The following is a 26467-nucleotide window of genomic DNA, read 5'->3' as shown; positions in this document are numbered from 1 at the left end:
TTTCACTAATACATAAATATTTTCCCAATTGACTCAAAGTACATTATGCTATTTAATTGAAGTCTACGTGGAGAGGTCTGAGAATAGATGACTGAAAAAAATCACTTTGGAATATTTTGCAAAAAAAATAAAAAAATCAAAGTTGGCTATTTTCCTCATCTGTTATGTTATTTAACCATAACATTTTTGCACATTTCCAGTAAAAAAATCACAAGCCTTTCATATATGGGATTTTTCCCTTATACTTAAGTTTAGGATTAGTTGCAAGCTTAGAAAAATATTTAATTCTCTTTGCTCTGTGACAAGCGTAATGACTCTAGGCTGAGTTTCTTTAAGAAATATAAGAAGCCTCTTGACAGCTGAGAAATCTCCCAGACACTTTTTCCTGTCAGAGTTTTCCAAACCCACACATAAGATGAGGTTCCCACATCAGACAGGAGAGGAAGGTCAGGGCTCCCCTCTCTGACCTTTGCCGAGATTGAGAGAGAGTGAGGGGGAAAATTGTATTACTGCTAAGTCTTGCTCAGGGTCTAAACATCCCTTGTGCAAAAAGTATGAGTTCAGAGACTATCTTTATCACTTAAAACTGTCCCCATTGTTCTGACTCGCTCCATCCACCTTTGAGACTTGCACACACACACACACACACACACACACACACACACACAAAGCCACCGTGTTCTGGTAACTCACATCTGTAATCCTAGCTACTGAGGAGACTGAGATCTGAGGGCTGCAAAGCCAGCCTGGGCAGGGAAGTCTGTGTCACTCTTACTCCAATTCACCAGCAAAAAGCCTGACGCAGAACTGTGGCTCAAGGGGTAGAGCACAAGCCTTAAAGGGGCGCAGGGGGTTGGCAGCTAAGAGGAGACAGCACTGACACACTCACTGAAAGTCACACTGGACGTTTGCTTGCTTGTTTGTTGAAGTGATGTCCCTGCCTTGAGATCTTGAAATCCCCTATTGAGGATTTCAGAATTTATACTGCTTGTAAAAGCAAGGAAGATCCTGAATGTTTAGAAAAGAGAAGGGGAAAGGAGAGATGGCCAATGAAGGAAAATGTCCCTTTGATCGTCTGTCTTAGAAAAGAAAACCCAACGGAAAGATAACTGCTGCCCTGCTTTGAGACCCTGACTTTCTGGGGGGTGGGGGGTGAAGGCAGCCACGAGAAGGGAGAGGAGGCCATGCAGATGAAGGCAGATCCCTGCTCCAGGCGCCCCAGCGCGGCGCACAGTGAACCTCAGGTCCTGTATCCTGGGACAGAGGTCCTTTCAAAACTTGGAAACAACCCCCCAACCCCCTGCACCCCCATCTCCTCCCCTGTGCCCTGGGACCTCCGCCTCCTGGCTGCCCACCCTCCACCTCATCCAAGGAAAGCGAATGAGACGCGCTCTTTGCTCCGGAGATGCCTCTGCCCGTCCTTGAACCGTGCAACCAAGGAGGCCGGAGGGCACTGCGCCGGGGCAGGGATCCCTGCCCATAGACCCTGGCACCCGGGCACCTGCTGGACGTTTTCCTCAGCTCGCGCGCCCTCTGGCGGCACGACGAGGAATGTGGTCTGGCGGTGGAAGCCTCGCAGGAAAACCTCGACAGGCTGGGTTGCAGGAAGAGCCACCACTTCCCTTAAACCCATGGACTGCGCTCAGCCCGGAAGCGAGGTCCTGATCTCAGTGGGTCCAGGTTGCAAAGTCTCTGTTCACCGTTCCCCAGGATGATATATTACATACACCAATTACCTCCTCTAGACATACTTGTGAGACCCTGGTCCCCACCTCCTAGTAGGCACTCTGTCCCTCTCCATTTTCACACACACACACACACACACACACACACACACACACCACCTAGTTCTTTACCTATCCACAGAGTCCCAAAGAGACTATTCTTAACCGATCTGATCAACCTGCGGATCTGTCATCTTGACTAATGTAAAGCCCAGAAGTATTCCACTAGACCCTGTGGTGTGGGGTGTAGGGGTGGTGTCATTGCAATCACTAATCAGTTGGCTTTAAATAAGAGAGATAGTGTGGGTCAGCTGACTTAATACATCGGAGACCCTTAACAACAAGACTGGGGGAGACAGAGAAGACACTCCACACTAGCTTCTTCTGTGTCTCCACAATTCTACTCTGCTTCTTCCCCTAAGGAATTTCAGACTTGGCTTCACCAACCTTGGTGATCCTGCAAGCCCAAAATTCCCTCTCTGTGCGGGTATGTATATGTGTGCGCTGGTTCTGTGTCTCTGGTTGAACTCTAGCGAACACAACCCACTCAGCCAAAATGCACCAAGGCAACTCGGAGCTCCAGGACATCCCTGCCAGTCCATAGGTATTTTCCAAGTGCCCATGGGGGGGCGAGGGGGGGGGGCAGGCTCTGTGCTCTGGAAAATGAACCAAGTAGTCTAGATCTCTTTCCTAGGCTTCCGCACCTGCTCCTAAGTTCAAGACTTAGAATGGGGTAGTGAACAAGAGAGGTGCTGGCTGGTGGGTTTGTAGAGTACACGCATCCCCATTCACACCCAGGCTTGCAGTTTTCAACCAGCTTTAATGAATGGTTTCTTGTGGGTGCTGATGGCATGCTTGGAGCTATACAAAAACATAGTAGGAGGAGGACGCCAAGGAGGAGAGGCAGACAACAGCCTTTGCCTTGAGGGCCCTCTGTCTCTCACCACTGAAGGTAAAATGCTTGTTTACCCATTGCCAAACCTCCTGAGTCAGCCACCCCCATGCTGCACTTCCATTGCAGTGACTTTCTAAATATGGTAAGGGGGGTGGACACTTCCTGATAATGGGTCAGTGCTGTAGAATGTACGCAAAACAAACTCAACCTCAATGGACTGATTAGCAGGATCACGATTGTAGGCCAAATTGAAGAATCCAATAAAAGATCATCCCATACACTATAACCAATGTTTAATGAGTACCTCCTATGACACAGGTCTACCCTCTATCATTGGCTATCCTAACTTTGGTATTATCATCACCACTGGCTACAAATAAATGACTATTTGTGATAACTTGCATGGACATCCAGATAACCTCCACATGGGTTTTTACCTTTTAAGCTATTTTCTTTGAAGTCACATCTTCCTTTGGGCTCAGTCAGACTATTGAGTGTTTTTGTTTGTTTGTTTGTTTTTGCCTTCTGTTAGTCTGTTTGTTCCTCCTCAGCCCTCTTAGAAGGACTTTCTTCTTGCTCTCCTCTTTGTGCTCCATAAAGTTGATACAGCAAGGATTGTTTCTTGATGGAAGCTATTGTCTGTCTTGGGAAACAAGCAGCACTCTGTGAGCTCCATAACTGACTTAGATTTCTCTCCTGAACCTTCTTGTGGACACTTGATTAAACCATGAGAGAAGTGCACGTAGAGCATCACCAAAATACGTATTCCTGTGAAGCTGCCTCTCACCTGTTGTCCATCCAAACTGGCTAAGCCAAATACACTTCTCAGGGCAAAATCCCAACAAGCTCCACATTTACAATAGTTCATTTTCTATTCCAACAGGTATCCCGGGTTTGCAGGTCCACTGTAGGTATCCCGGGTTTGCAGGTCCACTGTAGGTATCCCGGGTTTGCAGGGCATCTCCACATGCTGCTCTTTCTCAGACCCACCGTCAGGTTTCATCACATATCTCCTCTCAGAAAAATGATCTTCTGTTGGTTGCTTGAGGCTCATACCTGTGATCCTAGCAACTTAGAAAACCATGATCTGAGAATCACGATTTGAAGCCAGCCCAGGCAGGAAAGTCTGTGAGAATAGGTTCCCAATTAACCAGCAAAACGCCAAAAGTGAAGGTGTAACTTAACTGGTGAGTACCAAGCTTGAACAAAAAAGCTAAGGGACAACACCCAGGTCTTGAATTCAAGCCCTGGTTTATTATATTAAAAATAATAATAAAAAGGAAAAAGAAAAGTGAATATACGTATATATCCATTATGTATTATACATAAATATAATATATTCATTTATTTATATTTATTTATTACATAGGATATATACTCATATATATACTTACGTATAATATATTATATGCTTATATATTTAGTCTATGATTTTTAATTTAATAATTATTTTAACTTAATTTATAATGTAATAAATTGAATGTGTTATATAAATAGCATAACTATATATTGCAATTCATCAATTAAAATTAAATTTAAGACTTTTTAGTTTCATTTCTCCAACTTTCCTTGCATAACGCTACCTAGCCACACAGACTCTCTGACTTGGTTCTCACCAGATCTTGACCATATTCTCACCATGAGACATAATCTTTGTTAATGTTCTGTAAACCTACAGAAAAGTTAAAGAATAAAAGTAAAAACCAAAATATTTACATACCCACCACCGAATTTTCTTTGAAAAAATCTTTGACTTAACGTTTTCACAGTTTGCAGTCTATTGCCTGCTGTCATGCAGGAAGCACTAATGTAGGGGTCTACAGGAGTGTGACCTATGACCCACAGCTCAAGAGAAGAGATGCTGCCATCTCTGTGTGACATTCTATCGGGAGAATGAAAAGCACAGTACAACAAATGGCTGCTTTAGCTAACCAGCTGGCATTCGGTACCAGCTATTCAGGAGGCTAAAAGCCAAGGATAGTGGTTCAAAGCCATCCCAGGCAGACAAATCCAAAAGACTTTTCCCTATAATTAGCTAGTAAGAATCAAGAACTTAAGGCATGGCTCTTGTGAAAGAGTGCTAGTCATGAGTGAAAGGCCTTTAGTTCAAGCTCCAGTACTGGCACAAAAGAGAGAAGGAGGGGAAAAGAAGAGAGGGGAGATGACAAGAGGGGAAAAGGTTAAAACAGAACTTTTTCTGTGGGTGATAAGGAGCCACTCACAGTGGCTCCGGATAGGCTACAGACCAAATAAATAAATAAATCAGGCTAATGGTGTGTTGCTTAGTAAAGCCTTCCTGTTGGGTTAAATGACTCAGGACAAATCTACAAGAAACAGCTTCTCTAGCAAAACAAGCGCTACCATGAAGCCAGCCTCAGAAGGAAAGAAGAAAGGAAGGAAAGAAAGATTAGGTCATTCCTCTGGGAGAACTCTGTTGGGTGATCATGAGGCCTTTTTGGACTGACCGGAAGCAGATCAGATGAGAAAACTGCTATTCATTTGTAATTGAGACTGCCAAGGTCTGGGCCTCCTATTTAACAGGTAGGAGATGGGTGGAGAAAGTTACCCAGTTCTCCAGAGGCCACATTCCTCAACCCTCACTTCATATTTGACCAAGAAAATAATAAACCAGGGCGGAACCAAAGACCCTGGAGAGCCTGGAGCTAGTTATGGACAGAACACTGAAGTGTGTCTGATCACTGTGGCTTGTCCAAAACCTATTTGTAGCTGCCCTTTCCCTACCTTGAAACACACAGGGTAAGTTAAGCAGTTAAGTTAAGCAGTTTAAGTTAAGCAGTCTCTGGATCATTCTGAGCCTCTTGTTACTTTAAAGCAGAAAATGCAGACATCCTCCCAGACATCCTACCCTTTGAGCTGGGTACAATGATCAGCTATTGGAGAATATACCCTTGGAGAGAGTGTAAGTTTTCTGAGTTGGGGGGAGGGGGGAGGCTGCTCTCGCTGAGTCCCTGCTACCTGAGTACGCATGCCTTCCCTCATATTGCAAGTTCCTTTCGCTCAGCCAAAGTGCCTTGACTAGTTCTGACCAGCAAATTGCCAGCTCTCTGGCCTGCTGTGAAACTGGAAGCCATACACTAAGATGGCAGACTGATATGATGGAAAGGAGGCTACATGGGGCAAAGGTCACTGAAAAAGCTGTACTGGGGTGGGTGTGAGTCAAATCCTTCTTGGGATTGAAGGTGTTTGTCACTATGGCCTCCAGTGAGTCATTGACGTGACTGTGAGGCTCATCAAGACCGACACACACAGCTGTCTTTATCTCAGCAGAAAGACAGATCCAATAGTGGGCTACACTTGGATAACCTCTAGGAAAACCATTTGATCCAGGAGCAGTAGTGAATGCCCATAACACCCTCCATTTGGGAAAATGAAGTGGGAGAATTGTGAGTTCAAGGCCAGCATAGGCGACCTAGTGAGATTCTATCTCCAAAAGAGTTCAGATAGGGGAAGAAAATCATTGAATACGCAACAGGAATGAATTTCCTTTCCTATTAGTATGTAAGCACTCTTTCATTGCTTTACTCCACAAGATTCCTTGAGGTTCTACCATAAACCAAACTCCTACAGGCACTAGAGATGCAACGTCCAATTGAGACAGGCCCTTGTTGTCATAGGGCTGATATTCCAGTGGCATAACCAAGGGAACAAAAAGAATAAATAAATCCTGGGCATGGTGATATATGCCTGTAATACAAGCTACCCTGAAGCAGAGATCAGGAAGAATTTGGCTTGAGGCCAACTTGGGCCAAAATGTTAACAAGACCACACCTTAACCAATACTCTGGTTGTGGTGGTTTACATCTGTAATCCCAGCTACACAAAAGGCATAGGTAAGAAGATGGTGGGCCAAGGACTACCCTGGGCAATAACAGGAGACCTGATCAACAGATAATGAAGTAAAAAGGTGCCAAATGTATGACTCAAGTGCTATAATGTTACCTCGCGAGTGTGAGGCCCGAAGTTCAAACCTAACTATGACCTCTTCTTCCCCCCCCAAAAAAAAAGAAAAGAGAACAAAGAATATAATTTTTTTAAACAGTGAATAAGTCAGCACTTATCATAGAAAAAGGAGGCAATGTGGAGGAGGAGTGTTCAGGAAGAAGGGAGAGTTAGGAAGTAGCCATGCCAAGATCAGAGGTGAGACATTCAGACCCCAGGAGCAGCAGCAGCTGCAAGCGGAGGGGCAGCCATAGTAATTGCTAGACTTGTGTTTTTCTATTCCACATGACTCCAGCCTGCAAGAATGTAGATGAGGATCTTCAGGACTCTTCAAGCCACAGTAGGTGGTTTGATTATATGAAAAGGAAAGGGTGTTAAGGAGGGGAATTAGGAGACAGGATTACAAACTGATTAGGGGAGAGTGGTGGGTGTAGTCTGGGCGAGAAAGGTTAGAACCGAGGGGTTGGTAACCAAGGAAATATTATGGAGAAACAGATCTTGCAAAAGGTTTGGTGATTCAAATGGGAAAAAAAGAGAGCAAGGAATCAAGAATGACCTGTAGGTTCCAACTTGAACAACTAGATCATAGCTCTGCCTCTTACAGAGACAGCAATTTCAAGAACTGTACGTTTTACAATGTATCCTATATCTCAACCTAATGAAAAGACAGGAGATGGAAGATTTCCCAACACAAAAAAAATCTGCAGACTTCATTATTATATATTAGATAGAACAAATGCTCACATGGAACCCTATAGTCTATGTCAATTCACAACAAGAAATGAAGACAGAAGAACTCTTAAGTTGGAAGTGCCTTAGAAACATTCACATGACTACAGAAGCGAAGCAGATGGAAATTCAGGACAAGGTTAGGCCTAAAAATATAAATTTGAGGCCCATCCATTGATAAATGTTATTTAAAGCCAGCGCTGAATGAGATCACTCAGAGAGAGGACGTAAATACAAAAGAGGTCTCAGGACTGGGGCGATGGATCCCACATCGATCCGGAGGTCGGCGAGAAGAGGAGTCATTATTTCAAAATAGTCAGACCTTTTCTACTCCAAAGGGTTGTTTGCTTTTTCAAAAGTATCCTAAGACATATAGATTTTTCCACATATCTTAGTAATGGATGTTACAGCCAAGTCTCCTGTGAGTTCTAAGTCACACATGTCACTGTGGGAGTGTACTGCCTAGGGTCAGAAAACCCTGGCTTTCAGCCACTCTGAAAGACACAGGCCAGGGAGGCTCCATTTCCCTCTTCTGTAGCTTAAAATCACAGTGCTTCTTTACTGGTGTGTCACCAGAATTAAAGAAGCCCGTGGATGGTAAAGTGCCTAGGTCTTCCCCAGTACAGGGTGAATTAACAGACACTCTTCACATGGGCCAATATAATAATTATAATTAAATCCAACTAAATATTCAGGTTTTCACAACTAAGGAGAAATGTTGCCCAAATACAAGTGTGATCTTGAAAGGGAAAATAACTATCTACAAAAACTAGGAAAACCTGAATAAAGCCTGGAGATTAGTTAATAGTATTCTTCTGAGGTTAACTTCTTTAATTGTGTTTTGACAAAAATTACAGTTTCTCTAAGGTACTCACTTTAGGGAGAGTAGGAGGAAGGGTAAAGGAGAATTCTGTACTTGTACCATAAAAACAGAAAGAAAATTTGGTTCCTCAGTCACACTAGCCACATTTCAAATGTCATCAGTCACATAGGTAGTACTTTATGGTACATGGTACCATGGGTACCATGATCCATGGTCCATGGGTAGAGCTCTTCATACCAGAAAGTTCTGCTAGCTAGTCTGGCCTACAATATTAAGCACAAATAGGGCTTTGCTAGGTAAATCCCTGATCACAGCATACCAGGCCTTAAAATTCTTTCCAGGGGAGAAACTCAGCAACCTCATGAAATAATCAAAGTCTATAAACAAAAACCCAGTCCACTCTACCATTCTCAAACTGGATGAACCATTTTACCAGGGCCACTGCCCTCTCTTTGACCTTTCTTCTGTCCTTCATAATGTGATATAGCTAACCAAATCATCTCTAAAAATCATTTCTATAACTCCTACAGATCCCAAGCAAAATCTCACAAAAGACTGGCTTATGATCTCAGTAGCCCATGGAGAAGATGCACAAGTGTAAGGTAAGGGAGGGAGCAAGACCCATCCCCTCCCCCCCATCACTTCTCTGTCTGCCCGGTGTAGGGCCATACAGCCTCTAAACTGTCTGGTCTTTGTCTGTCCCACTAAAGAAGGACAGGGTCAGAGGAAAGGTAAGTGCACTGCTAGCCCTGCCCTTTCCCCAGCCTCACTTAACCTGGGAGATAATCAGGCCCAGCAGGGAGTCAAGTCAAGCAGGAACTCCTTTATTAACACACAGCAAACACTTTTTAAAGCAAAAGAGACCGGGTGGCATGGGAGGAAAATGAACCAACCAATCACTGTAAAGGTCACACCCTATCATTCGCCTAAGCTTCCATGAGCTGTTCACACAGTGAACGCAAACAAATCGGGCTCTGCCCACTCATCTCCCTCTCAGCGCCATCTTTGCTGCCCACATGTCCCACACCAAACCAATGCAGATAGTAAACATTCTCCTTGTCAATGAGGGGCTGATCACATGGGGTTTTAATAGATAAACAACAGAGTAGGGTAAGTGGGAAGTAGTTTGTTTTATTTATTTATTGTGTCAGTCCTGGACTTCCAGCTTTCACAGTAGTTTATTGGAGATAAGAGTCTTAGGGGCTTTCCCGCCCCAGCTGGCATCCAATCACCATCCTCAGATCTCAGCCTCCTGCATAGCTAGGATTACAGGTGTGAGCCACTGACATCTTTTTTCAATTTTTGTTGGTCATGGGACTTGAACTCAAGGCCTGAGCGCTGTCTTTGAACTCTTGTGTCCAAAGCTAGTGCTGTACCACTTTGAGCCACAGCTTCACTTCTGGTTTTCAGGTGGTTAACTGGAGATGAGTCTCACAGTCTTTCCTGCCCAGACTGCCTTTGAATCACATCCTCAGATTTCAGCCTCTTGAATAGCTAGGATTACACATGTTTAACTCTTGAGTTCATAACTCCCAGTTTGAAAAAGAAAAATCACTCAGGCCAGACTTACCAAGGATTTAGAAAACACCATTGACCAGGAAGTTAGTGACTATTGATCTTCCTCTTCTTCATACCCCAATGAGCAGTCAATACTAACAATCTACTGTCCTAGAAAGCACTTGCCATCCTACCATCTTTGTTGACATCAAGATAGGTTCTTTTACTTTCTACTATTGGGTTTCTTTCCTAAAAAAAAAAAACAAACTAAAGGACATCTCATGGTGGAGAGGAAGATAATTTGAAGGAAGAAGCCCTTGCTTTTGTGGAAAGTACTTTTCCAATCAGAGTAAATAAAATATTGCTCAAAATGGGTTGTTTGGTTTTCCTCAGAATTGTAGTCATTTAGCATATCTGAAAATACAATGACTGTTATTTCATTTCCTCATTCTTTTTTTGTTTGCTTGTTTTTTTTTTTCCGGTCATGTGGCTTGAACTCTGAGCCTGAGTGCAAACCCTCAGCTTTTTAGCTCAAGGTGACCATTCTACCACTTGAGTCACAGCACCACTTCCAGTTTTCTGGTGGCTTATTGGAGATAAGAGTCTCATGGACTTTTCCTGCCTGGGCTGGCTTTGAACCATGATCCTCAGATCTCAGCCTCCTCCTGAGTAGCTAGGATTACAGGCGTGAGCCACCAGCACCCGGCTATTTTCTCATTCTTCATAGAATATATATTGGTTAGGATCCTAGTTTAAAGCTGAATAAACTTTTCTGAATAAACTTAAGCCAGAGATTCTTATATCACAAATCAGCTAGACAGCTCTCCCTGAGATCCTGTAATTGTCCCCCTCCTCAGCCCCACAAAGGAAAATGCGGTGTATCCAGAAATGAGGAGGTACCTACCAAAAAGTTCAACTCTCCACATCTTGATTTTTTTTTTGTTTCATGTGCATTAACTTTAGATAGAAATGTTATGACTTCAATTTTATTGATTTCCTAAAAGTGCACATGCTAAAGGCAAGAGAAGAGCCATACTTCTAGGAAAATGAGACACTATTGGGAAGTGATAGAGTCTTTAGGATGGGACCTTTAGAAGGAACTTAAGATCATCTGAGGTGCCCTTGAAGAGGACATTGGGACTCCCTTTTGACTATGCCTTTTGCTTCCTGGCTGCTTTTGTAAGGTGAGCAACCTCTCTTCCAGGCATTCCCACTGCCATGGGCATGTGCTGCCACACACTGAAAGAAATGGGGTCTAGTGACCACATAGAGAACACCCTGAAACTGAAATCCAAAATAAATATTTCTCCCATTTAAGGTGATTTTTTTTCTTGGGCATTTTGTCACAACCATGGAAATCTGACTAACAAAAGTAATCAAAATTATTCTCATTGCTTAAATTATAAACACAACCAAAGGCAACTCACACCTGCAATTGTAACTATTTGGGAGGTTAAAATCTGAGGATCTCTTTTCAAAGCTAGCCCCAGAAGATGAATCTGAAAGACACAAAATACTCCATTAAGCCAGCAAAAATTCTGGAAGAGAGGGAATGGCTCAAAGGGTAGAGCACCAGCCTTGAGTTAAAAAGCCAAGTAGAGCATAAGGCCCTGAATTACAGTACCAGTTATTGCTCTCCCTTCAAAAAAGAAAAATACAGGGGCTGGGAATGTGGCTTAGTGGTGGAGGCTTGCCTCACATACATGAATCTCTGGGTTCGATTCCTCTGTACCACATAAACAGAAAAAGCCAGAAGTGGTGCTGTGATTCAAGTGGTAGATCTCTAGTCTTGAGCACAGAAAGGCTCGAGGACAGTGCCCAGGCCCTGAGTTCATGCTCCAGGACTGGCAAAAAAAAAAGGAAAGAAAGAAAGAGAGAGAGAGATAGAGAGAGAGGGAGGGAGGAAGGGAGGGAGGGAGGAAGGAAAGAAGGAAGGAAGGAAAGAAAGAGAGAAAAGGAAAGAAAAAAACACAGCCATAATTTTTCCTTGTGTTTGCATGTTTTTGTCAAAATGGACTCATGTATTGATTAATAATCAGCATTGCCTTGACCTTAACAGCAAATAAATGTCTTTTGAAAGGTCCTTACTCTCCAAATATGATATTTTCTTTCGTTTGTTTTGTTTTGTTTGTTTGGTCAATCATAGGGCTTGAATTCAGAGCCTGGGTACTGTTCCTGAGCTTTTGTGCTCAAGACTAGGTGGTTAATTGGAGACAAGAATGTCATTGACTTTCTGCCCAGGCTGGCTTTGATCTGCAATCCTCAGATCTCAGCCTTCTGAATAGCTAGGTTTATAGACAGGAGCTATTGGAGCCTAGTTCAAACATGATGTTTTCAACAGCACAAATTAGATACCAAAGAAAAGGTCATTTGCCAGTATAAAGTATCAATGAGCTCAATCACCAATTTCTAGTTACAGTAAGGTTTATAACAGAAACTTTGGTTTAAATAACCAGCTTTAGGTTGGACAATAAATATTAGAAGTGGTACTGTCTACAAACTACATGATAACTCATCGTTATTAACCTAGTAACTTGTTGGTACTAGTAGAAAATCTGTGAGAGGATCCTATTCTTCTCAAGAGTGCTCTTACAGTCTATGTGTGTCTGGAATCTAAGTTCTTGTCTGCAATTTAATAGCTTACACTTGGAGACTGGATCTTTCAATAACCCTAAAGGGTTTTCCTTTTGTCTTGGTCAACTTTAAAAGAAGGTACTATTAAAATCACGGTTGGACAATATAAAGAGAAGAGGCTTCATTATTTTCTTCATCTCCATCATTGGTACAATCCTTTTCAACACTCCTGAGAAGTTGATTTGTTATAAATACAACCACTCTGGAACTGCCTATTACTTTATGTGGCTTGAGATTAACAATGTCTCAAGTGCAAGAACAATGCAAGAATTCATTGTATTTCAGAAGACAGAGTGACTAATAAGATTTGGCTGAGCATCTCTGAGATTTCTGAGGGATGGAGGAGACTTCCATGTACTTCTTTACAGGAACAACATCCAGAAGAGACCTAGGGAGCCAACAGTGGCTGTGAATATCCTCCCTCAGGAGACACTGAACTGACAATGACTGAACTAATCAGGTTCAATGTTCTAATAATGTAGAGAGCCGTTACAAGAAGGCTAAGCAGAAAGTACTTGTACCTACTTGTACTGTACCTATTCATAAGCATGCATGTAGGCCTGAGGATGTGAAAACTGCTTGGTGTTTTTGACAGTGCAGTATCTGGATGGCTAGCTAACCGTTGTACATCTATCAGATGCACAATAGTGTAAAGTAGTATATTATTTTTCTCATCAAAACACTCGACGTAAACAACATGCCTGACATAAACAACTTTATAGGAGGAAGTATTTATGTTGATCCAGGGGCTTCAAAGTGTTCAGCCCATGGTAGCTTGCTCTCATAAGCAGAACATCATGATAGTAAGAACATGTATCAGAAGAGCTTCTTCATTTCATGGTGGACAGGAAACAGTGAGAAAAATGGAAGAACCAGGGACAGTCCCCAAGACACTTCTCCAGGGCCCTATTTCCTTCAGTTGGAACCAACCTCTTATAGCTTCCAGAGTCTCCCAAACTACAGCCAGCATCTGGAAGCCAAGTAGTCAACACACAAGCCTGTGGAGAACATTTTTATACTTGGCAAGGATTACCAGGAACTCCCTGTGCTGTCTTCCTTAGGAACCTAATAAAGCCCAAGGGAAACCTTGAGAGAGGAGTATGGATCATGGGTAACCTGGTACCAGCTCCAGTCAGCCCAGCTGCCCTCCATGAGGGCCACAGCCAAGAGAAAGCAGAAACATTGTGGGAATCAGGCATAAATGGCAAGATAAAAAGAATCCAAGTAAGGCAGCTGACTAGTAAGTCAAGTTTAAGATAGAAACAGGTGCCAAACCTCCCAACGATCCTCCATGCTAGATGTTCTTATGAAGTATGTTGAGGTACCTGGTGATTTACCAACTAGGCATAAAAGCAAATACCCAGAGCAGGCAGAAGTAGGGCATAAATGTTAAGCATGAAACCCCACATCTGAAGAAGGTCCCATTATTCCTCTCTGTCTAGTATGTTACTAAGAACACTACAGCAGTCTCCAGGCCTCTGAACCTGCTCTTCCTTCAGCCAGGAAGAGTGAGGATCTATGAGGATTTCCCCAGCACATGTTTAAGCTCCATGTCACTTCATCAAAAAGGGCTTTCTTGATGTTGGATAAGTTCCATATTTCCATCTTCTCATCTACTACATGGTATTTATCTGCAAACACAACACTGCAGCTCCCACAGATAAAGACCTGTCTGTTTTGCTCTTTCTTGTGTCCCTAACACAGACCACACTTCTGGTAGGTGCTTCATACTATAGTTCAGCTTTCTTGCTCACAGATGGAACTCTACCATTTGAGAAATGCCTCCAACCTGGTGTTTTGTTCACTAATTTTAGATATACTCACAATGACTTTCTACTTGGGCTGGATTTGAGCTAAGATACTCCAAGTCTAAGCCTCCTGAGTCACTAATATTACAGGCATGAGCCATTGGCACAGAGCCAGAATTTTTTTTAAATAAACTGAGACATGGTCCCTGTATCTCTGTCTAGATTCAAATTACATAATATAATTCTCTTTTATTGGGATATAATGATGTGGTCCTTCTTTAATTTTGTAACTTATAAGTCTGCCCTGTGTCCCAGTGTCTCTATTTTTCCCACACCCCTTTTCTGTCATCTCCTTGGCTCTATCACTCCCAAGAGTAGCCAGATTTTTGCATCGCATGTACATATATCCACTTAATTGAATATTCACTCTGTGATAGGCATATGGTTGAGTGCTGAGGATTCAATGTTAAGGCAAGATCAAGGAAATAATCTCCCCCACCAAGGAAGTAATATGAAAGAAGGAGTCATTTTCAAAAGCTCACAAAAAGATGTAAAATTGCTCCTTGGAGTGGAGGAATAGATGCCAGTGCGATAAGCACGTCCACTGGTGGATTTGTAGATTGAGAGATAGAGTTAAGACTTCTATGAGGAGATGCTGCTGCTTGCCCTGCAGATGGGAAGCTGATGGGGCCAGATAGGTTAGAGGCCAGTGTGACAGCAGAAGTAGGTGGGAATGGACCAAAAGGGTTCTGAAAGCAACACTGAGTACACCAGACACCATCCTGAGATCCACAGAGGCATGGGAATTCCCTGGAAGTCTGCAGTGAGTATGTGGAACGGGAGAGTATGAGAGAGAAATCTGATCACACTGAGTGGATATTAACGGGGGTTTAGCCATTTGGGTAGATTCTAAGAAGAGAAGAATCTTTGATCTTTGTGGTCCTCAAATTAATGATCTCTGTCCTCAAAGACCTTAAACGAGAATACAGGTGGATCCATTGCAACAATGAGTCATTATACAAGTCGCTATGTCGAAAACGAACTTTACAACTTTGGTGAGTAGGGGAGGAGGATTAGGTAGGGGTGGGGGGGGAGGATGGGAAGGGATGGGAAGGGGAAACAAAGGAGGAGGCTACAATGCTTGATAAGAAATGTACTCATTATCTTGCCCATGTAATTGTAACCCCTCTGTACAGTATTTTCACAATGAAAAAAGAGAATACCCAATTTTCTAGATAAAGGAAATACATGTGGTACAAATGTAAATGATCCCTGGCCAGGGGCACAATAGATGGTAGGTAGATAGATGTATTCACTAGCCTCAGAGAGCCCTTTCTGCTCACTACCAGCCAGTCCCCAGATGATCCAAAACCAACACACTGACCCCTACATTTCTCAATTATTAAGGTATCATTTTCATTGATAATTAACCTTTAAGCCTTGGTAATTGTGACATTAGTGATGAGAAAGAAACTCACCTTACACGTATCAGCTCAGCCCCCTGAGATTTTATAACGCAAGGCTCTCAGTCTGGTGGATCCACATGAACCCACTAGTGAAGTTCATTATTAGCATTAACAATATCAAATAAAACCATCCATTTTAATGCAGAGGTACTTAGCCCCTTTCATGTGAGGGATGTTATCCTTCTCTGAAACAGCTTGGGAAGGCGAAAAATGTTATTTTGCATCAGACTCATTTAATGTACATTTATTTGTTTGACTTTAAAGCTATTTAAAAGACAAATGAGGCACTCCATTAAGTTTCCTCTACCACTGATGGAATATTACCACATAACTCTACAAGAGGCAATAGACATAGAGGAAAAAGAGGCAGAATTAAGAGATGGGAGTGGGAAAAGTCTGGGGTGTTTTATGCACTCTAATATCTTAACATGTTCTTAGAAGTGTCATTTTATTTTCCTGGTACAAATGAGGGAAGCTGAACATGGAGTTGTAAAAGGGAAGCAAAAAGGTGCACACTCCCCTCCTTGTGTGTGTGTGTGTGTGTGTGTGTGTGTGTGTGTCTGAAGTCCTTTATTCAAACTGAAGATAGATCATGAACAAAAGAATAATGTGGTCTATGTTTCTTGTGTTATCTTTCATTTTTTGTTAGTACTTAATATTTGCTTAATCTGCACAGCCTTTTATTTGACGTTCTGGGAAATTTCCCTGTGTTCTCATGACTTCCTTCCCTGTTAATGATGTTTCTAGAACAGACCCACTCATGCTATGGGTTTTCTTCATTAACAGGGTGAATGCTAAGTTTGATTTATTGGGGAAAAATCCCTGGGATGACTTTTATGCTTAGATGTCAAAGAATTTCTCCATCTCCTTCAAAACCACTAATTTTATCATTATGGGAAATAGCTTCCATAATGGATAAAGCATTGTCAACTGAGTCTGACAGTTGATTAAAACACTTCTTAAGATTTGCTAGCTCAGGCTCCTGCCTCATGGGACTTGCTTAAAACATGCACACCCTTATTTTCATTCTCTCTTCTTTCTTCAATGTCAAAGGAGAAAATGTTCACAGTAAGGCTGTAATATACACCTGACAGTGATCAACAATCATTCCCCTTTAGTCCTGGCTAGCCATGCAATTATTCATGAAATATCGTTAGACGATTCATCTTTTTACTCTAGCCATGGAAGTTAAAGCACCACCATAAATAGGAAAGGGACCACCCTGGAAAAGGAATGGTTCTAGATACTCTAGAGTATCTAGTTTTGTATTAAACTTGTAAAATTTGAGATAATTGTCAAAGCGCATGCAGTTGGAAGAAATACATAGAGATCCTGTTTCTCTGGACCCAGTTCCCTGCCAACAGTGCCATTTTGAAATACCTCAAATAGATTGTCAACACTGGTACACAACATTAATCTAGGGCTCATACTCATTCATGTATGTATTCAGTTCCACGCAATCTTATCACACATGAAGATTTGTGTACTTGTCACAACAGTCAAGACCTGGAGCCATTCCAACAGAGCAAAAATCACTCATATCTGTCTCTTAGAACCATATCTTCCTCTCTCCTAGTGCCTTCCCCATGGATTATTGTTTTCCTTGAGCTGTTTTGAACTTTAATGCACAATGAAGAAGAATCAAATTATGAAAACTATTTATCTTTACTAAAAAGTATTTGCGGTTTTAGAAAAAGGCCCTCTTCTGGTGGTGAGTAAAGCCCAGTCAGTGGTAGATACTGATGGCAACAGAGCTTCATTTCTAAATGTAGATTCTTCTTTCCCCATTCATCTGCCTGGCTGGGCACATTTGTGTATCATCAAGGTCTGAACAAATGTTTGCTGAAGCTTCATGTTCATCCAATAACAGTGCTAAGAAAACAGATGTGTATTAGTAAACTTCATGTCTTGGCATGCTTAAATGACAATACTCTGTTCAAACTATGATTTTTTCAGATTAAAGGAACCAATCTCACAGTTTTCTTAGAAAGTTATAAGTGATGATATTCTAAATTAATTAGCTTCTGCTTAAGACTGGAGTGGTGTATAACCACCTTTAAACTTGGATAAATATGGGCTAAGAGAATGTGTGAAATTATTTTCTAAGAAATGTAGCAAGTCGGCTTGTTTCTATCATATTTATTATAAACTGGGTTTTTTAATATACAAACGCCATTTTTTCACTGCAGGCACACTTTTGCCCATCTGAGCTACAATTTCAGCAAGTAAATTCTGAAAGCCAGTCCAATGACTTGATAAAATATGGTCTTCTTGTCACCCTTGATGCGTAAATCATTTGTTGTCAAATTGGGTGGCTTTCAGAGTTGACATTTACTGCTGCTTGCTGCAAAAGAGATTACAGTCTCAAGGAGAGGTCCAGAACTGTCATTAGCACAGCCAAGGATGAGAACAAAGGCCTTGGTTAATTTTTTGTGATTCTGTTGTTGTCCTATGGTTCTTCAAACAGAAGGTTTTCAAAGAGACACTCCTGAAGTGTTTACCTAGTGGTCCTGATAATCTCATGCATACACAGACATTCAAACTGGTACAAACAAAAAGCAACTCTAAAAGATCTTTTGCTTTCCTCTTTCAATCCTCACTCCTCATTCTCTCTAACTCATTTTCTTCCCAAAGTCTACAGATATGCCTTCTCTATGAGAAAAGCCTGTCGATAGTAGAAACACGTTTTTGAAAGCTTGCAAAGATTCAGTTCATGGCCAATTAACCAGCAAAAAGCCAGAAGTGAAAGTGTGGCTGAAGTTGCAGAGTGCCAGCCTTGAGTGAAGGGAAATAATCCTGGCCCTGAGTTCAAGCACCAGTACCAACAAAATAACAACAAAAAATAACAGCCCAGAAGAAATGCTGAACTAATGAATTATAAAGAAATTCTGCATATGATTAATGTAGTTGACACTATAACAATCCCTTTTCAGTGAAGGACTTGTGCAAACTACTTCAGACAGCACTTTAAACTAGCAACTCTTTCTAAAATTTGTCCTATCTGTAGATAACAACCTTGCTCAGGGTTGTGTTCCTAATTGAGCAGCACATATCCAGTAACGGATATGAGAGTGAAAGGCCTGACCATTTCCTCTCACTCAGGACACATCTCAAGGATCATTCCAGCTCCAGAGCACCCAGGTCTTGCTGAATTTGTTGTTCCCTGATGTTTCTGCTCTCTTCCCCACCCTTCCACAGATGTTGACCCTAAGGATTCCTTAATGATCATCTTGCATGTTAAAACGTGGCTTACTCATTGCTTTCTAGGGAAGCCAATCTATGAAAGTTCGGTAGATTCTAAAATTATAGAAAAAAATTACATAAAGTAGATCTTAGCTACTAACTAGAGTTTCAATGGGCCAACCAGCTAGTTATTTTTGGAGAGGTAACTGTGAACTGTGTTATGGGAAGTTCGAAAGACCAAGTGAAGAGATTGCCTGACCTGATAATGGAGATTCTTTAAAGGTTTTGAACAGAAATATCACATGGATCAGGATGTACCTTGAAAATGATGTGGTCTTATTATCAGGTTAAAAGCTAAGGATGGAGGCATGAAACTGAAAGCTGTTGAAAAAGATAATGCTTCAGATAACGTCCATGAACAGAAAACTGAGGTTTGAGTCTTGCTTCTATTACTATCTGAGGAACTTTGAGGAGACACTTCATGTCTCCAAACGTCATCTTTTTTTTTTTGTCAGCTAAGATAATATGCAATGTCTGGGAGCTTGTAAGTCATTGAAACACACAGAATGTGTGTGTGTGTGTGTGTGTGTGTGTGTGTGTGTGTGTGTGTGTGTCCCCATCCTGTAAGTCTCTAAATGCTGTAGAGATAAAGAAGGCAGGTCTAGAGCAGCAATTAGCGAACTACTTACAGCCTTCCTTCAAGTTCCATCAACACATTGTTTTGTAAATAAAGTTTTATTAAAATACAACTGTGTCCATTAGATGTTGTCTATGGTTGTTATCAAGCCATAACAGCATAAAGACGTAGTGACTATAAAGACCATGTGTAATTCTACAAACCTAAAATATCTACCATCTGGACCTTTGCATAAAAGATTTTCTGCCTCTGACCTTGAGCATCAGAATTAAAGTAAAAAGGTCAACTGCGACTGATATAAAGAATGGAATAGGGGTGATGTTTATAAGAGCTGGCAACTACTTGAGTTTAAGAGGATGGAATGCCAAGAGAATGCACCAGGAACCACAGCATCTCTAGCCTTTATCATATTGAGAATGGTGGCATCCCTAACTACATTAGAGAAATAATGAAAAATCATTTCACCGAATATTTGGCTTCATTTTGATGTTTTGAGTTTCAGATGCTGATAAAACAGAAGAATAAACTGCAAATATGTTACTTTACTAAGAGCTAAAATGAAGTTTTGATTTTTAAAGGAGTGTATGAAGATGTAAAAAAATTCAGGAAACTTGGAAGTTTGTGGACAGTATAATTTTGCTTTTAATCTTCTACTTTAAAGTGGATCAAATTCTATCCTCTATTAGAAATTATCCAGAGAAGTAATTCTTAGACCCGGAGTATTAAAGTGAGGCTTTATTGATTATTACCATATTAAGTAGAAAATTAGGAAGATGGAGCATAATTTTATTATTTCTAGAAAAGAAGTAATTTCCAATTCAGCAGAGACCCTGCAAAGGAAAACATGTAGTAAAATACTGACTACCAGACAATGTTTGAAGACCAGTGGTCATTCGTCACATTTCTCAGGAATATAAGTCCTATAAAATATTAAATGCTTTAAAAAATAATTTTGAGTTTAATAATTTTGAAGCAAATCAGTTTATAAAAACATTTAAAATACCTTTACTGTAGAAGTTCTCTTTGACTTTGATAGGTCTATAAGCCCTGGGCATTCCCAACAGCTAGATGTAATAAACAGATAAGAAAACTAAGGCTTCTGGAGATAACTTGTTCAAAGTTTAAAAGATATAAAAAGTCAGAAGCACAAATCAACTTTGGAAGCTTGTTCCAAAGCTCTTCTAATAATGATAATGATGATGATTACAAGTGATGATGATAATAATAATGGATGATGATGTCTGCAGAAATAAAATTGTCACTACTACCAACCATTCTTATAATAGCTAATGTTCCTACAAAGGCACAAATTCCTTTCTTTCTTTCTTCTTCCTTCCTTCCTTCCTTTCTTCCTTCCTTCCTCCTCTCTCTCTTTCTTTCTTTACTTTCTTTCTTTCTCTTTCTTTCTTTCTTTCTTTCTTCTTACTTTCTGTCCTTCTTTTTTTTAATTTTTGGCAATTTTGGGCCTTGATCTCAGGGCCTGGTGCTATCCCTAAGCTCTTTTTCTCAAGGCTAGAACTCTACCACTTTGAGCCACAGCACTGCTTCCAATTTTCTGTTGGTTCATTGGAGATAAGAGTCTCATGGGGGACTTGCCCAGGCTGGCTTTGAACCACCATTCTGACATCTCCTGAGTAACTAGGATTACAGGCATGAACCACCAGTGCTCAGCTGGTTGTATTAAGTCTTATTCTGATGTATCATTTACCTGGTGGCAAAACAACACAGTGTCAATCACCAAAACCTCAAAGGTTCATACAAATAGTCATCCATGCTATCAAATGCCTCTACATGCTGACTGGAATAGCAGTGCTAATCTAATTTGGGTCGGTACTGTGCTGTAAATTCAGATATGTTCTAGAAGCTCTCACTTTTCTGGGACCAGCAGCCTATGGCCCTAATTCTTGTGGTAGAGGCAGAATGCTCCATTGACAACACACCTGCTAATAATATTGACCAAAGCAAGTCAACTACCTGAATCCAAGTTAAGGGACAGGGAGGTGCATTGCGCCTCTAGTGGTGCATCTTGGAATAGCTGTAAGACTTTATTAAATAATTTAATAAACAATGAAGTTTGTGTTTCCTTTTCCTAAATATAAGAATTGTTTACCCATCTGCTCTGTTGATACTTCTCTGGGTCTTTGGTTGCCACACGTTGACTCTGCTGTTCAACCACCTCCACCACGGCCAGTGGGCCTGGTGATTTGAAGCTAAGCTTAGGAGAACTGGCTATGGCCCACTTAAGTGGGTGTGAGAATCCCAAAGCTGATGAAGACTTTCTGTCTGGGCCAAGAGTCCAAGGGACCATTCAGAAAGAAGCATGAATAGCAGAAATCTGGCAAAATAAATGAAGAAATGAGGGGTCTTCAAAAAGCAAAATCTGAAGAGATACCTCTGAGGAAATGGATGGGAAGGGAGGTAAGGTTTTCTGAGGGCTTTTAGGGCCTACATGTCAAGAAAGACAAGAAAGGTAACACCACATCTTCAAAATGTGTGTGTGTGAGTGTGTGTGTGTGCGTGCATGTGTGTGTGCGCGCATGCATGTGCGCACGCACGCTAGGGCTTGAACTCAGGGCGTATTTTACTTTAGCTTTATTGCTCAAAGCTATTATTCTACCACTTGAGCCACAGCTCTCCTTTCAACGTATTGGTGATGAATTAGAGATAAGAGTCTCACAGACTTTGCTGCCTGGTCTGGCTTTGAACTGCAATTTTCAGATCTCAGCCTCCTTAGGATAATACATGTGAGCCACTAGCATTTAGCAAAAAAAAAATGTATTTTTAAAAAATGAGATTTTTATGACAATGTTGATGATGGAGATATTGATATATAGAAAGAAGGCCTGTAGTGAATATAAACCTCATGGCAGAATCATAAAATGACACTTTCAGAACTTCTGAGTATTAACTGCCCTTTAATTTACTTATTGGTAAGCATTTAAGCTGTTCCATTTTGCCACCATGAGCAATCCTGTTCTGAGTTAGCCATGTGTCTATACAGAATAGAATTTCTAAGCTAAGAGATAATTCAAAAGCCTGGTGCTTGTGGCCTCTGGCTATAATCTTTGGCTACTCAGGAGACTGAGATCTAAGAATCAAGGTTCAAAGCGAGCCCAAGTAGACAAATCCTCAAGACTCTTAAGAGACTCTTTTCTCCACATAACCAATATGAAACTAGAAGTCAATGTGTAGCTTGAGTGAAAAAGCTGAATGAGAGCTTGAAGCCTTGAGGGTTTTTTGTTCGTTCGTTTCTTAAGCCTTGAGTTTTAAGCCCCCAGTACTAGCACAAAATGAGGAGTAGGAGGAAGAGGAGAGCGGAGGAGGAGGAAGAAGAGGAGGAGAAGAAGGAGGGGAACGTGGGGGATGAGGGTAGAAGGAAGAGAAAGGATGGGGAGGAGGAAGAGGAGGAAGAAAGAAAGGAAACAGAAAGAGAAAGGAAGGAAGGAAGAAGGAAAAAGGAGGGAAGGAAGGAAGGAAGGAAGGAAAAAGAGTTTTGAAATTTTATTCCATAGTGTTTAGAGTAAAGTTGGTGACTGGCTGGCTTTGAACCATGATCCTCAAATCTCACCATCGTGAATATCTAGGATTGCAAATGTGAGCCTCTGATACCAGGCTCCTCAGTTTCTTTAATAATCTGCACAAATTTCTCTTTCAGGAATCAGCCATCAACTTGCCACATGCAGGGAGATATTGCTGGACTACTTATCAAAAACTTTTACTACACCCAGACTTTATCATTGCAAATACTCTGGCTTTATAATAAGTCTTGGCAGGTGGTAGCACCAGCTTGGAATTTAATTATAACTCAATTGTAAGAGGAGGACTGAGGTTTAAACACTTTATTTAGGAGAATAGAGAAAAGATGTTAAGAGTTCAGGCCAACTGTTTATTTGCAAATATTGTCAAGTTTCTGTTCTTTGAGACTAGTCTAAAGAATATATATGCTAGTTACTTTGGCTACTATACATGCTCCATTGGAACTTGCTTTAAGCACAAATAACTCAAACTTTCTAGAGACTCAGATAAATGTGATGATGTTTGGCTTTTCTTTTTCTTTTTTACTTCAGGACATCAGCTGAGATATTTTGCAAAACTCTCAGAAACATTAAAATATTTCTTTTGTACCTTTCTCTTTTTTGCATCTTCATTCACATACATTAATCACAAGACATAATAGATTTCATTGTGACATTTTTATCCATGTACTTTATTCATAATACTTTGCTATTCTAAAAGCTCTACCATCAGCTTGTCTCTGCCTCTCTTAAGTGTTATTTATACAGGACCTGATGTTTATAAAGCTAAGACAAGTTGAGTGGATGAACAGTCTTAGGGGAGTCTTAGGGTCTCTGCTATAAACTCTCTTAGTTTTCAATGGACCACACACTTTATAACTTATTCTATATAAACAGCACAAAACTTTGGGCATTTTCCACCCAGTGAATGTTGAATAAATTCTATTCAGTGGTGATGTTGATTCCTTAGGCTGTTTATTTGGACTTCTTCAATAAAGATAGACCCATATAAACCAAACAATCTTTTAAATGTGGTACCCAGGATGTATTGTAAGTCTTGTTTATCAAGAAAGTTTTTTATGACCCATGTTTCAGTCCAATACCTGTTCAGGTTAAAAAAGTAGTCCTGGACTTGGTAGATGTGGACCTAGATAAGTGTATTTTTAATTAATAATTATAAATTAATTTATAAAGAAATATTAATATGGCAAATAATTTGAAATATATACTTAAGTATCAGTTGCTAATTTTCCTTACTTATGTTCAAGAAAAATACTCAATATTTTACTAAAGAGAAAAGGTATTGAAATAAGCAAAAGGAAATACAACAAGAAATATATTCAAGCAAGAGAAATTTAAAAGTAATCAAAAGAAAGAATGTTTAGGGAATGAAGACCAAACCAAGAAAGGCTACACTCATTTTGTACACATTTTTAACAACATTATCAGTCTCGGCTTGGTTGAATTCAAGAGTACATGCAGAATATGCAGATGCAGAGGCTGGATGTATATAAAGACCAAGTCTTGTGTCCTCCCTTAATACAGCCCCCAAGTTGTGTTTTGGGGTAGCTCTGCGATGTCTTGACCTATCTCCTCTCCTGTTCTGCTTGGTAGACTGAGGAGAAAACTTGCAGTGTGACTACTTAACTCTTGCAAGATTTAGCTACCATGGGTATAAATGAGAACATGGCAAAGAGAGCACTGGAAAGTATAAAATCCTCAAAGTTAGCCCTGAGAGAAAAGTTGCTCCTTTGCTGTCTCTGGCTCTTTTCCTGCACGTACAAGGGAGGTGCCTGCCTAAAACACAAAACTGCATAAGCATAAAGTTCACAAGAGGCCTTGCCAAACTCTGAACAGGCCTGAGATGAGGTGTGAAGCTTGTGTCACCGAGCCCCGCCCCAGCATGGACTTCCTTTGGGTGTGTCATGCATCTGCAGAGGGAGGCCCTGTGGGGAAGCTTTACGACCTTGAGAAGATGAACATAAACGGATCTCTCTATGCATCCTTTGTAACTTTTCTTCCTCCCCTCCCATACATATCTCTTTTACTTCCTTCTTCTTTCTCTTTCTTTTTTTATTGTCCTTCTAATTCTAGCTCTCATCCTTTAATTCTCTCATTCTTAACTTAGGGTGGTGTTTTTTTTCTGATATAAATCTTATGAGTCTTGCAAACTAGGTTCATCTTTGGCTTATGACACACATAGGACAAACATGACTTCTCCCTTGGACAGTCTTCATGTACTGACACATACTGACTTCATATTCAGTATATGATCAGTCCTCCGGGGCCTATTATCATGTTTCCAGACCGATGTGGTTCCCATTATCATGTGGCCAGGTGTCTTCTCATTTTCATTCCCCAAACAGGGTCGTTTTCGTCCCTTTTATAGGCATCCAAATACTGCAGAGAATATATTCAGTGTCTCTCAGCTGGTTATTTTATTAAGTTTTCAGTGCTGGCTTTATATTAACAAAAGAAAAATACTAACATTCCATGGCTGGATTGCAAGATAATTTATAGTATATTGGTTACAGAAATGAAGTTTAAAATGGAAAGATTTTTCCAATTGGAAATCATAAAGCATGATAAGAAAACATTCCAACTGTGTTATTAGTATTATAATTTATTCATTGATATTTGGTTGGTTACAAATGCATTCATAAGTATTCAACTTGTCTCTGCTCTGAAAATCTAGTGATGAGAATTTTCTATAAGTTTCCAGACAAGCATTTATAATATTAATTTTAAAGATATTAGTTATGTCAGTAAAAGCTAAGCTGCTATGACAAAGATACCTATTTCACCACCACCAAAAACAGTATTTGAATAAAATTGAACTTCGTTTCTCTTGTATAAATAGTAACTGCTAATTTTTCTTCACCGAAGCAATGAAGGAAATACTTTTATTTTTCTGTTTCTGGGGCTTCAACTTAGGGCCTGAACGTTGTCCCTGAGCCTCTTCATGTTCAAGGCTAGCTCTCTACCACTTGCGCCACAGTGCCACTTTCAGCCTTTTCCAAAAAGTTTATTGGAGATGAGACTCCCATGGATCTTTCTGCCAGGGACGGCTTCAACCATGATCCTCAGATCTCAGCTTCCTGAGTAGCTTACAGGTATGAGCCATCAGCGCTCAGCTGAATTAGTATCATTTTATCTTGCCACTATACATCCCTAAAATGTAGTCTTTATGTAAATGACTAAAGTCATTTTATTCTTTTAAGATTTAGAAAAAGGGAAAGAGAGAAACAAGGCCTACAATAACAAATCAATTTGCCTGTTACAAGTGAATGAACACAACCAAGGGAGGGAGGAAGGAAATGCAGAGGAAAAGAGCTCAGGTAATCCAAACACAGGATTTTCTGTGTATATTTGTGCCAGTACTGGGGCTTGAATACAGAGCCTCATGCTCTGACTTGGCCGTTTTACTCATTGTTGGTACTCTTATCACTGGAGCCATTCCTCCACTTCCATCTTTTTGCTGAACAGCTGGTATTACAGTCATGAGCCACTTGTGTCCAGAGGCAAACAACATTTGTAACAGAGCACTTTAAAGACAGTGTCCCGACCGGCAGGACTTCAACGAGGGCAATGAACCTAAGCGAGAAGGAATGAAGGGACAAGAGACACGAAGAATGACAGCAAGACAAGGATTCTGA

This window comes from Dipodomys ordii, unplaced genomic scaffold (genome assembly GCF_000151885.1).
Source record: "Dipodomys ordii isolate 6190 unplaced genomic scaffold, Dord_2.0 Scaffold76, whole genome shotgun sequence".
NCBI lineage: Eukaryota > Metazoa > Chordata > Mammalia > Rodentia > Heteromyidae > Dipodomys > Dipodomys ordii.
Note: the sequence above shows the minus strand (reverse complement) of the source record.